This window comes from Lontra canadensis, unplaced genomic scaffold, assembly GCF_010015895.1.
Source record: "Lontra canadensis isolate GAN:19392208 unplaced genomic scaffold, GSC_riverotter_1.0 scaffold194, whole genome shotgun sequence".
Classification (NCBI taxonomy): Eukaryota; Metazoa; Chordata; class Mammalia; order Carnivora; family Mustelidae; genus Lontra; species Lontra canadensis.
This window is the reverse complement of record NW_022631188.1, coordinates 1,418,132-1,430,919: the sequence shown is the minus strand read 5'-3', so window position 1 is coordinate 1,430,919 and position 12,788 is coordinate 1,418,132.

Genomic DNA, 12,788 nt, shown 5'->3' with positions numbered 1-12,788 from the left:
CAGGAGTGTCCTCTACCTCTGGACAGGGGACAAGGACACCAGACGTGTCATGTGGGATGGGGGACGGGGCACCAAGCATGTCCTCTACCACTGCCTGGGGGACAGGGACACTGAGTGTGTCGTCTATGCCGGGATGGGGGACACTGAACTTGTCATCTACTGAGAAGTGTTCTGCGTGTCCCCCATTGCGTTGGAGTGGTAGGAACTGAAGTGAAGCAGACAAACGTGGAGCGCTCCCACGTGCCAGGTGCCAGGCAAGCGCTCCTACAGACAGTATGGAATTTAGTTCCTTTAGCAGTTACAAAGAACAAAGAAAAAAAAAGAGCGAAGAAGACCTATTTGGGTTGACATGAAAAATCTCTGAGACCCAATTTTTTTTTAAGATTATTTATTTATTTATTTGACAGAGAGAGATCACAAGTAGGCAGAGGAGAGGCAGGTACAAGAGGAGGAGGCAGAAGAGGAGGAAGCAGGCTCCCCACTGAGCAGAGAGCCCGATGTGGGACTCGATCCCAGGACCCTGAGATCATGACCCGAGCCTAAGGCAGCGGCCCAACCCACTGAGCCACCCCGGCGCCCCATCTGAGACCCATGTTTAAAAGAAGAAGCAATTGCAGAATTATTTTGTGCTGTGAGTTCTGATCCACATTAAAGAAACCCACACACAGTGAGGGTTTCGTCAGCGGAAAAAGGAGCAAGGTGTGTCTGGAGAGTGACAGGCCACTGGGCAGCCTGGGGACTCAGCAGTCAGGGGTCCCAGGTGCGGTGGGGATGGTGGTGGAGCCCTGCCTGGGGACCCTGGGTGTGCTGGGGGTGGCAGGGTCCTGCCTGGGGCTGGAGCTGAGGGGATTCCCAGGTGTGGTGGGGACCGGGGGGGTCCTCCCTGGGGCTGGCCGTTCTTAGGACTTCATGCTAACCCTGCTCTGGGAGGCATCGAGGCTCAGAGAGCTTGTAAGTGGGAAGAGACACTCTCTGACTGAACTCGTTCCACAGGTGGTCCTGGCTGCAGGGGTGGGAGGGACGGGAGGCAGAGGGAGCCCATGGCTGTGTCCTGGGAAAGGAGAGGAGGAGGGGGACGTGTGGGGAACTGGTCTGCGGAGGGAGTGGGCAGCTGATGGGGAAGAAGGGAACTCAGAGCCCCGGTTATTTTTCAGGATTGCAGTCGGTTCTACACACGTGCTCGTAGAAAGGCAGTGAGGCAGGTGGAGGAGAAGCACTGGCAGCTCCAGCCCGACCTCCGCCTCTTCTTTGACGACTTGCTGACGGTGTGGGCCTCCATCGCAAACACCACTACTGCGCACTCTCGAACCCTTAGGCCCGCCTGCTGGCCGGCTTTGCTTGGTAGCTGCAGACCCCTTCACCACCCCCCTCATGGCACAACGGTTTTGCAAACACGTACACACACCCGTTTGCACACATGTAGTTGCGCATGTGCATAAACAGCCGTGTAAACATGCACAGATGTCCTGGGGGGCCCCGTCAGATTAGGGCTGAGGGGGAGGTTCATTCTACCTGTCCGCTTTACATTCTTCACCAGGGAATGCACGTGCTAATTACTCAGCAGCCAACAAACCAAAACAGAGAGCTCATCTGCAGGACCACAGCAAGAGGTAATGACCATCACCCACGGTTGACAGATGCCCAGCCTGAAGCCTAGGGACGTAAGTAACTTGTCTGAGGTCTGCAGGTGAGCCCAGAAGGCAGAACCCAGACAAACGGACAGGGAGATGGGCAGGAAGCCGGGCGTTGTGGGTGGGGCTGGAGCGAGAAACTGGGATGGGAGGGAAGCCGCCTCTGGCAGAGGGACTGGGCAGACCGAGGGTGGGAGAATGGATTTGGAGGCAGGGGTAGGGGCCGTGGGTGCAGAAGGGGACTCATGGACAGACAGAAGCACTGGGCTGAGGAGGAAAGGTCATGGCCCCATGTCCTTAGAAAGCATCCCCAGGGAATTCAGGTGCCAGGCATCTGCCGTGAGTCACTGGATCTCAGAAACTGATGGCAGGGGTGAGGTCATCACCCCAAAAGGCAGGGAGCAGAGACAACAAGGCCCTTGGGGTCCAGGGAGCTGAACCTGTCCAGTCAGAGGTCACTGTCACAAAGCCAACAAAGAATTCGTATCTAATAGGTTTTCCTCGGGGCTCAAATGAGTAGCTCTGGAGTCCCTGGGAGGCTGTGATACCGGGGAGGGTGACAAACAGAAACAGCCCGGCCAGGACCACAGGCTGCAGAGCTTCTGCCCCGGGAGGAGGGGGGCTGTCTGCGGAAGCCCAGAGGGAGGGGCTTGCGGCATAGGCCACCCAAGGCAGCTTCCCCACTGCCCAGGGTCACCGCCCCTGCCATGACTGAGGGGGTGGTGACCACGAGGGCTGAAAGCGCCAGGGAGACCCCGGACTGTATGGCCGCTGGGGGTTGGGCAGTTGCTCTATTGGAGAAGGCGTTTACACTGAACTGGTTTCTACGCAGACAACACATCCCAACCCCTTATTCATCCTTTTCCCAGTTACCCTCCACCCTCCAAGAACGGAAGAGCAGCCTCTGATGACCAGAAGCTGCCCTGACAAATCCTAGCCACGCCCAAACCCTGTAACCCCGCCCGGGACCTTCCTCTGCCCATCAAGGTCCCACCGGCTGGACTAAGAATTGAATCGACAGGAGACAGATTAACAGGAGAAAACCAAATGTAACAGCTAAGGCACGGGGGCTCCGTGCAGACCTGGAAATGCCAAAGGCAATGAGACCACAGGGAGCTTATAGGAGCCACGGAGAAGGGAGGGTCTGAGGCTGCAAAGGGGAGGAGGGCCATAGGCAGGAAAGTGAGAGGAGGTGTTTTGAAAACAAAGGTGGCCCATTAAGCAGGTACTTTTCTTAGGTCAAGGGGAGTCTCTTAACAGCTTTCTTCCGGGCACAGCCTTTCCTTTCCAATGTAAATTTAGGCAGGGAGGACCTGGAATACGGTTTTTCCTGTATCTGCTGCATTTTGATAACTTTTAACTCAAAATAAAGCTCCCTGTCTTGGGGTTAGCCCTGAACTGATTTTTTGCGGCTCTCTTGCAGTGCCCACTCGCTCTTGCTGCTGGGCCTGCACTGTTCTTGTCTTCCTTCCGACCTTCTGGACCCACGTTGAGGCCCTGGACCCAGGCTGTGTGGGCACAGATGGCACCAATGCCAGGGAGCCAGCAGGAGCCCCGGAACCAGTTGCAGATTCATCCAACAAATATTTATTGGCCACCCACACACGCCAGCCTGTCGCAGGTGCCAAGGACAATCGGCAAGTGAAGTGGGATCCCTGATTTTGGGGGAAGCTGTCCGTTGGGGGCCAGAGTGGGAAGACACATAAAACAGGTGGTCATGAGTCACGGAAGTACATGGTGGTTGAGGCCTGGCCTGGGGGCAGCTCACAGAGGATGCTCAGGAACACAGGTGGGATGTCTGGAATGGGGACAGTCCCATGAGAAGGGACCAGAGCTGGCTGGAGAGAGCGCACAGCATGGGGAGAGGGGCCACTCACAGCCTTGGATCTTCCTGGAGAAAAAAACAGGAAGCTGGCTGGGGGAGGGGTCAGGCTGGGGCACCTGCAGGTCCGCTTGGCGTCGGCTTTACACTTCAGCAAGAAGGAGCCTGGAGCATCTATCTGTTCAAAGACTGTGGCTGATTACCTTCTTTTTATTCTTCTTGTTGTTGACAAGATTTGCTGTTTATTGGAAAAAGCTTTAACATTTTTTTAAAGATTTTATTTATTTGATAGAGATCACAGGTAGGCAGAGAGGCAGGCTGAGAAAAGGGAAGAAGCAGGCTCCCTGCTGAGCAGAGAGCTCCACGTGGGGCTCAATCCACGACCTGAGATGGAGGCAGAGGCTTAACCCACTGAGCCACCCAGGCGCCCCTCGAACACTTTATTTTTAAAAATTTTTTAGAATGTTTAGTTACCCGACATATAGTACATTAGTTTTTGATGTGGTGCAGATTTTCTTTTAAAAGATCTTTGGAGGGGCGCCTGGGTGGCTCAGTGGGTTAAGCCTCTGCCTTTGGCTCAGGTCATGATCTCAGGGTTCTGGGATCGAGCCCCACATCGGGCTCCCTGCTCAGCGGGAAGTCTGCTTCCCCTCTCTCTCTCTGCCTGACTCTCTGCCTACTTGTGATCTCTCTCTCTCTGTGTCAAATAAATAAATAAAATATTTTAAAAAAAAGATCATTTGAGGGGTGCCTGGGTGGTTCCGTCATTAAGCATCTGACTCTTGATTTTGGCTCAGGGTCATGATGATGAAGTTCTTGAACCTAGGTAAGGTTCGGTGGGGTGAGGTTCGGAGCCGACGGCTAAGAAAGAATTCTTAAGACGTCTTTGGTGCAAAAAGGTGGTTTATTAGAGCACGGGCACAGGACCCTTGGGCAGACGGAGATGCTGCCCCGGGGATGTGAGGAGTGGCTGATTATGTACACAGAAGTTGGGTGGGTGAGGACAAAGGGGTGTTCAGAAGGGCTATGGGGTAAAGAAGACTGTCAGGATACTGAAGGCCTGGTTACTATCAAGCCAAGGCTGCTTTCCCTCTAATGAGGCACTAACATAAAGACAATTGGGAGTCTCCTGGTGGAATGTCACAATCGTACTATCAAGTGCCCTTGTTAGTGAGATTTAGGTTTAGAAGAAATTTAACTTTATTTACTTTTCCTTCTACCTCAGCCTTCTTCAGTTTTGTTTATGGAGGGGAGGGTGATGTTAGGGCTTGAGGAACTGAGTTATGTGCCTCTGGAAATTGGGCTATTGATAAGGTAACTTCTTTGTTGTAAATCTCAAGGACATTTGTAAACCAAGGGAGACTCCTGCCTTGCAGGATTGTGATCTCTGCAAGTTAACTATTTGTTTCTCGTTTATGGCAGTCAGTCAGGGGTGACTGAGGAATGTCACACATATTACCGAGGGGATCGGGTGGAGAGGGGGTGCAAGGTGCCTGCTCTTGCTTTGTCCTCAGCCAGTCTCCTGCTCCCTCACCAATGAGATGGAGCCAGGCCTTGGCCTCAGCCTCTGTGCTCACCATGGATCCTGTTAAGACTCTCTCTGCTCTCCCTCTCCCTGTGCCCTTCCCCACCTGCTCTCTCTCTCTAAAAAAAAGGGGGGGCACCTGGGTGGCTCAATGGGTTAAGCCTCTGCCTTAGGCTCAGGTCATGATCCCAGGGTCCTGGGATCAAGCCCCACATCGGGCTCTCTGCTCAGCGGGGAGCCTGCTTCCCCCTCTCTCTCTGCCTGCTTCTGCCTACTTGTGATCTCTGTCTGTCAAATAAATAAATAAAATCTTTAAAAAAAGAGGTTTAAAACATCGTTTGTCTGCAGCTCACTTTAGAATGCGTAAAATCACAAGATGGACTGATGGATGGAGACATGGAAAAACAGGGACAGCTGACAGGGCAGTTCTAATCCAATGGTGATGGGTCTGTGTGTGGTCTCCAGAAAGCCCTTTGATCTCTCTGTCAGAAGATGTGGGGGACACTGTGACCTTGGCACAGGTCACAGAGGAGGGATTGGGCCTGGGGTGAGGCTGGTGCAGATGAGGGCAGAGGGCCTGCTTCGGGCAATGGTGGGATGGTGGCCTGGGCCAGGTGTCTAGAGGGTGGGGGGGCGGTGTGGAGCCCTGCGGCAGGCACCCCCCTCCCAGCTTGGACAAGACCCAGACAGGACAGTGCAATGGCACAGATCTGGGGGTGGGGTGGGGCACAAGAGGACCAGATGAACTTGAACCATCATCAGGAACATGCCTTGTCACACCCCCTCCTCACCCCTGGATGATGGGGAAAGGGGCTCAGCACTTGGTCCCTCCCTCATACTTACCCAGCTTTCTTGGGGCTTCCCCAAGCCTGGGGAGCTCTTGCTCACCCTCCCTCTCCGGAGAGGGGCCCTTCAGCCCCGGGATGCTGCGTGGACCCCCAGGATGCTGCTTCCTCTTCCAGTGTTTGAAGACCATGCCTGTCCTCCCTCCAGTCCCCTCATCTGGGCCTCCAACCCTGGCTCTTCCTGGGGAAGGCATCCTCTGTCCCCATGCTTTGTCATCCCTCATCTCAGCATCCTACAAATCTTGGCTTTGGCCCTCTTTCCAAGGCCATCATCTCTCTCCTGTTCATAGGACACTTTCCAGAGGATGGCAGGTGGAGTCACGGGCTGGATTGTGTGTGCTGGAAAGCTGTGCTGAGGTCGTGACCTCCGGTGCCTCCGACTGTGTCCCCGTTTGGCAGTAGGGCCTTCCAGAGCAAGGGTTCCAGGGGACTGGACATGAATGCAGTGCAGCTGGGCTCTGGAGAAGAAAAGACAACCCTGGACACACGGACACAGGAGCAGGCCCTCTGAAGCTGCAGGTGTAGACTGCCGGGGCACACTGCGTGGGGAGAAGCCCCCGAACTACCAGCAAGCACCAGCAAGCAGAGGACGCAAGGGAGGGTCTGCTGCCAGGCCCTCTGGAGGGAGCGTGGAGCTCCAGGGCTCGCGACATGCGTTTCTCCGCGAAAGTGGCTGCCGGGGGTCAAGGCGGACGCAGCGCTGTGGAAGCAGGGACTGTCCCTTACAGCTCTGATGTCGTGCATTGTAGGGGGATCTCCTGTCTTCAAGACGGCATCGGTGTCCTATCTGGGATGTCGGAATTGAGGAAACTGTGTAGGAGAGGGCCGAGGTCTGTCGACAGGTTGTTAGCAGGAACTACCCTGGACCGAGGAGGAACATCCAGGCCTTGGTCCCCCTGACCAGCTGACCTCCCCGCCATCCTCTGCGGATTGGCCGGGACCCTCTACAGCTCCGTCAGCTTCCGAAAAGCATCCTAGCGGCGGGGGCTCAGGGAGGGAATGGTCAGAGCTCCGGGCCCACCTGGTGGTAGACCCTCCCCTCCCTCTGACTGAAACCCTCCCCCTCAGCCTAGAGCTCTGGAGGGCGGTGGGAAGTGAACCGCAGCAGTAAATCTTGCTTCTGTCTCGGGTTGCACATAGTGCGGTCAGTGCGGACGCCCCTCAACGTCTTTGGGAGTGTGCACCCTCCCGACAGGAACACCCAGGAAGCCTGCCTGGAGGAGGCGTCCTGGAGGAGGTGGGCTGAAGGTGGTCCACAAAATTTGAGTGAGATTTCCAAGACATCAATCCTTTGCGGGAAAGAGACACTGGGGGTTGGCTTCAATTTAGTAAATCAGTCAACCACCCCGTTCTAGAGTCTGCGCCAAGTGTCAGGGGTTAGGACAGGGGGAGACCGTCCAGGATAGCCTGGGTCAGTGAAACAGCAAGGTCAACAAGAGGGGCATTTAGACTGGGGAACAATTCTGAATGAGAGTGCACAGGGGTGCGTGTCCCCAGTCCTCACCTATGTCCCTATGGGCAGGGGAGGGCGCTGACGTAATGGACGCGGCCTGGCGCGCTGCGAGGGGAGCCTGCCCAGGCGACCGCGCTCTGGGGTCTGCGCATGCTCGGGCGGGCTCTGCACGCAGGACCTACCGCTGCCCGGACCCCCCACCTCCGCGGGAAGCCCCACCAACCCCCCGACCTCCCACCTCCGTGGGCCTCCCCAACCCCGCGGGACACCCACCTTCGCGGGAACCCCGACCGTCGCGGGACCCCCCACCTCCGCGGAGCACCACCTACCTCTGCGGGACCCCCCCACGGCCGCCGCCTAACAACCGCGGGCCACCACACCCCCACCCCGGCGGCGGGGACCTGCTGCCCAGGAGGGCTCCACCTAGGCGCGCAGCAGGTCGGCGCGGCGCCTCCCCAGGGCGGCGCTGGGCGGCTCGATAAATGGAGATTTTTGTTGTGGGTGGCGGTGAGGGTTCCTGGGGAAGATGCATCCGGACCTGAGATTCATTTCGGTTTCTGAGTATGAGGAAGTAGAACGAGCGGACGGGTTTGTTTTTGAATGGGGAACGACATGCACCCCCACTCCAGGTTAAACCAGTCTTAGGTGAGACTCGGAATCCTTCCAGCACCTTCTTTCATCACCTGCGGAAGAATGTCCGGGTTTTGAGTCAGGTTCACTTCCAAATATTGACCACACTTGGGAGACCACACTTGGAGAATGTTTTCACTTTTTTAAAAGTGTCAACTGTTTTCTTAAGCAAAATGACAAACAGAATTTTATGGTGAACTCTCCTACATCCAATAATCCCTTCAGCGGTGATCATGGACTCAAGACCATCTTTTTAAAAGATTTTATTTATTTATTTGAGAGAGAGAATGAGAGAGAAGGAGCATGAAAGGGGGGAGGATGAGAGGGAGAGGCAAGCTCCCCGATGAGCAGGAAGCCCCGTGTGGGACTCTGTCCCAGGGCTCCAAGATCATGACCTTAGCTGAAGGCAGTCGTTAAACCAACTGAGCCACCCAGGGGCCCACCAATTTTGTTTTTTATTACCAAGATGATAAATGAAAAAAATGTTTTTGGTTTTTTTTTTTTTTAATGTTTTATTTGCAATTCTCTTTGAATATATCTCACTAATTTTAATTATTTGTTCTTGAAGATTTTATTCATTTGAGAGATTGAGAGAGCATGAGCAGGGGGAGGGGCGGTGGGATTGGGGAAGGGCAGAGGGGAGGGACTAGCAGACTTCCTGCTGAGGAGGGCTCAGTCCCAGGACCCTGATATCAAGACTTGAACTGAAGCCAGACCCTTAACCCTCCCAGCCACCCAGGCACCCCTACTGCATTTTATTTATTTTATTTTATTATTATTTTTTTTCCCCTACTGCATTTTAAAGTCACTTTTAAGTAATGCCTCTCTGGGTGTTTAAGTTACCAATTACATACACAGGTTCGATTTGTCTTGTTTTATTTTATTTTGTAATGATGTAAAACATTACATGTTTCCAAACTCAAAGCTACAAGACAGGCACACAGAAAAGACCAATTTCCGTCTCTTCCACCTGGTTTTCCTCTCCCCATAGGTAACTGTTTTTGTTAGTCTTTTGTTTATACTTCCACTTATAAAACTGTAAGTAAGCAAACAAATATGTATTTTACATTTCTCTGAGGTGTCTGTTCCCCACCTTGTTGTTTTCCTTTTTTCCCCCTTTTTTAAGTTAATAGATCCTGGAGGACATCCTATACTCCTCATCTGCAAAATGGAGGCGAGGGGCAGGCCTGGCTGAGTCTCTTGGAGAACCAATGTCCAAGGTGACGTTTTTCAGATCCTCAGGAAGGATGAGATCCAGATGGGCCAAGGCTGCATCCAGTGTCCGCTGGGGGCCTGGGGAAAGGAGGTGAGGGAAGAGAAAAGGGTGGCCCGGTGCTGCTGTCCCTCCTCTGTGTCTGAGAGCTAAGAGGACGCAGCTAGGTCCTTCCCAATGCAGTGTTTCCATCACAACCTGCTCGCTCTGTGTCCAGTCTGGTCTGTCCTATTGCACGTTGTGCGGAAATGAACAGCAGTGTGCGGAGTCTGTTCCCGTATTTCGGGCATCCTGGTGGACACAGGCGTGGTGGGGAGAAGGAGACCGGAAGAAAGAAGGGACATTTAGGGCGGGGTCAGAGACTTCGCGCCTGGCCTAGGAAGCACTTAGAGGTGACCTTTTTCAGGGGTCCTGGACGCCTCGCTTCAAGGATGCCAGCGTCAGCACAACCCAAAGTGAGGGGACAACGGGGAGGAGGCGGAGAGGAAGGCAAAGGAGCAATTCCAGGGCTCAGGACCGTCTGAGCGACGTGAAACAAGCACCTGCAAAAGGGAAGGAGGCATGGACGGTGTAGCGGCGGTTGCTGGTGGTGGTCGTGGAAGACTGCATCCCGCACTTGGGATCCTCGAGGACGCACCGGGGCACACCCCCGAGCGCGGTCCCGGCCGGCGCCCGGCCCTGCAGCCCGCCCGCCCGACTCCTCGCCCTGACTCTGCTCGAGGCCACGCCTACCAGCCAGGTCCTGCCCCAGGCCCGGCGGAGCTCCGCCTCCCAGGCTTGGAGCCTGCGGAGAGGCTTAGGGAACCCCAGCGCACCATACCGCCCTCACGCGCGCTGGATCCGTGGGTGCGTCCGAGCGGCCCGGAGGAGGGGCGTCCAGAGCTAGTGTCTTCAGACCGGGGGAAATGACGAGGTCCGGGTGGGCCGAGGCCTCTTCCAGAGTCCTGGGGGCTGCGTGAAGATGAGGAGGAAGGGGAAGCCCCGGGTCAGGCAGTCCAGCCCCCTACCTCCGATCTCCACGCCGGATAATGCCGGACGGAGGCTTTCTCTTTCCAGTCACGCCCTCCTTGTCCCCAGAGATGTCCTAGCCTCCTCGTAATTGATCCCTAAATCTCACCACATGCTGCTGTGTGGGTGCAGAGCGGGAGCGCCTCACGGGTGGAGGGGTCTCCTCTTCCTTCCCCCTTTCTTGGGGTCCCTGATTCTCACATCTAAAGCAAGATTCGGGGCGGTCGTAAGAGGTGTCGAGGCTCAGACTTTCTGAACGCTGGTAATTTTCCAGCGGAGCCCCGCAAAGACAGGGATGCGTGGACCGTTATTTGGGTTTGAGTCCTAGTCTACCCAGACTAGAGGGGCCCTCCCCCGACCCGACGGCAGCGTTGGTTCCAGGCTCTGTTGAACACTTAGGACTGGGGCCTCTCTGTCTCCTGGTTATGGCATACCCCCTCACTCTGAGGCTTGTGAGGGGCTGGGGGAGATGGAGGAGGAGGGTGTGAGGAAGCCGCCTGGTCGGGTTAGGGATGGGCTAGGCCAGGGTTTACTCATCTCGGGCCCCTCGCCGGGCGAAAGTGCTGCCTCGCAAATAGCGAAAAAGGAAAGAACGGGACACGGAGGCCTCGGCTCTCAGGGCGCACTTTACCCACGAGCGTGCACCGCCGTCCAGTCAGGAGCCGAGTATGGGGCGGAGCGCTGGGCGCCCCTGCTCCTCCTTCCCGGCGGTGCCGGGGCACACCCGCGTCCCTTCTGCGTGTCTTCACGGCCCCCGCCCGGCCCCCGCCCCGCGACGCCGCGCTCATTGGTTCACACGCCGCCCCCGCTGCCCCCAACGCGCTGCACTCCTCCGCCCGTCCCCCCAGCCGGACGCGCTGCACCCCTCCGCTCGTTCCCCCCCCCCACGACGGGCCGCACCCATCCGCCATCCATCCCCTCACTCGCCCCTCTACGCGCTGTTCTCCTCGGCGGGTTCCCCCTCCGCCAGGCCTGCGCTCTCAGAGCTGCTGGGTTTAGGGAAACCTTCCCTAGGAGCAACGCTGGAGGGTGGTTTTCCCCGCCCGGGAGGCCCGCAGTAGGGGGGCACCGGGGAGCTGAGCGGCGGGGCTGGGTGACACAGGTGTAGTCGTTCTGTCATCTTTGAGGGAGGGCAGGAGACAAGAGCAAAGCCGCGGAAATCCCGCCAGAAAGCGCTGCTGAGCGCGGGACAGAGCAGGAGGGGTGGAGGCGAGACTGAACAGGGTGGGAGCGCTGCCGGGGGGCGGGCGTGGAACTGCCCGCGGGAGGACGAGCGGCGGGGGCGGGCAGAGGCCGCATCCCCTCGGCATCTGTGCGGATCTGAGTACCGCATGTAGACGGTGCCGCCCGTCCTTCCCTCTTCCCACCCCCAGGCCCTCTACGGCCTCTCGGTCCATCCCTGGGCCCTTCCACCGAGAAGCAGAAGCAGAGCTCATTTCCCGGAAGACAGGCCACAGGACCCAGCGGAGCTGCCGGCCCTGCACGCTGTCGGTCTGCACCCTGTGGCCTGCCTCGCGCCCTGTCCGAGGCCTCACGCCCCAGGCTGCCCACGAGCTCCCCCCCGCTGCCCCTCCCGCACGCCCTCACGGACAGACACAGACAGCTGTTCCTGCCTCCCGGGGCGTGGTGTGTGCCTTAACCTGTGGCTTCTGCTTATCAAGGCGACAAGGGGTGTTCTCTCCCCAGGTGTTGCCTGTTCTAGAAGAACAAGCGCTAAAAGGAACAGAACTGATGGAGAGTTGGGCCCCTAACCGACTGAGCCCCCCAGGCATCTCCAGAATTCACCTTTTAGACGGGTTTTGCTTGACTGGCTTGGTGATTTTAAAAATAATGGCAATGTAAATGCCTTTGGAGACAGTGGCTACTGTCTCCACTGCTCCCTGTTACCTCTTGTCGGCCCAGCCCCTGGAGGCGCTGGACCTTTTCCTCCCCCAGCTTTATTGAGAGATAACGAACGTGGGACATCGCGAAGGTTTATGGTGCACAACGTGATGATTTGATGCGCCTCTGTGCTGTGAAATGTCTACTACGGTGAGATCAGTAAACACATCCTTCACCCCACGTAATTACCATTTTGTTGTTGTTCTGGTAAGGACACCAGCCATCTACTCGTGCAGTCACTTCCAAGTATAGGGTCGGTGTTGTTAACTGTAGTCCCCACGCGGCACAGATCTGCGGTCTAACGGGAGGCATGTGCCTTCTGACCAGCAGGTCCCCACTCCTCCCAGCCGGGAGACCACTGTCTCCGTCTCTGTGAGTGCCATGTCGTTAGCTTCCACAGAGACAGGGAGCACATGATGTCTGTCCTCCCCTGGAACTGACTCAGCACCATGCCCTCAAGACCAGCTTTGCTGCTGCCGATGGCAGGGTTTCCTTCCCTCAGATGGCTGAAGGGCATTCATGGGCTTACACACACATGTAAATACCGTTTTCTTTGTCTGGATTCTATGCATCGCGCCGTGCTCACCATCGCAAGTACGGTCACCGTCTGTCACCGCACCGTTGTGACATCGGTCCTCACGGTGCTCCCTGTGCTGGGCTTTCCGTCCCGGTGACGTCCATACTGTAACCCCAGAGGTCTGTGCCTCCCCAGCCCCTTCACTGGTTGTGCCCACCCTGCACCTCCCTCCTCATGCCAAACGCCAGTTTGTTCTCCGCATT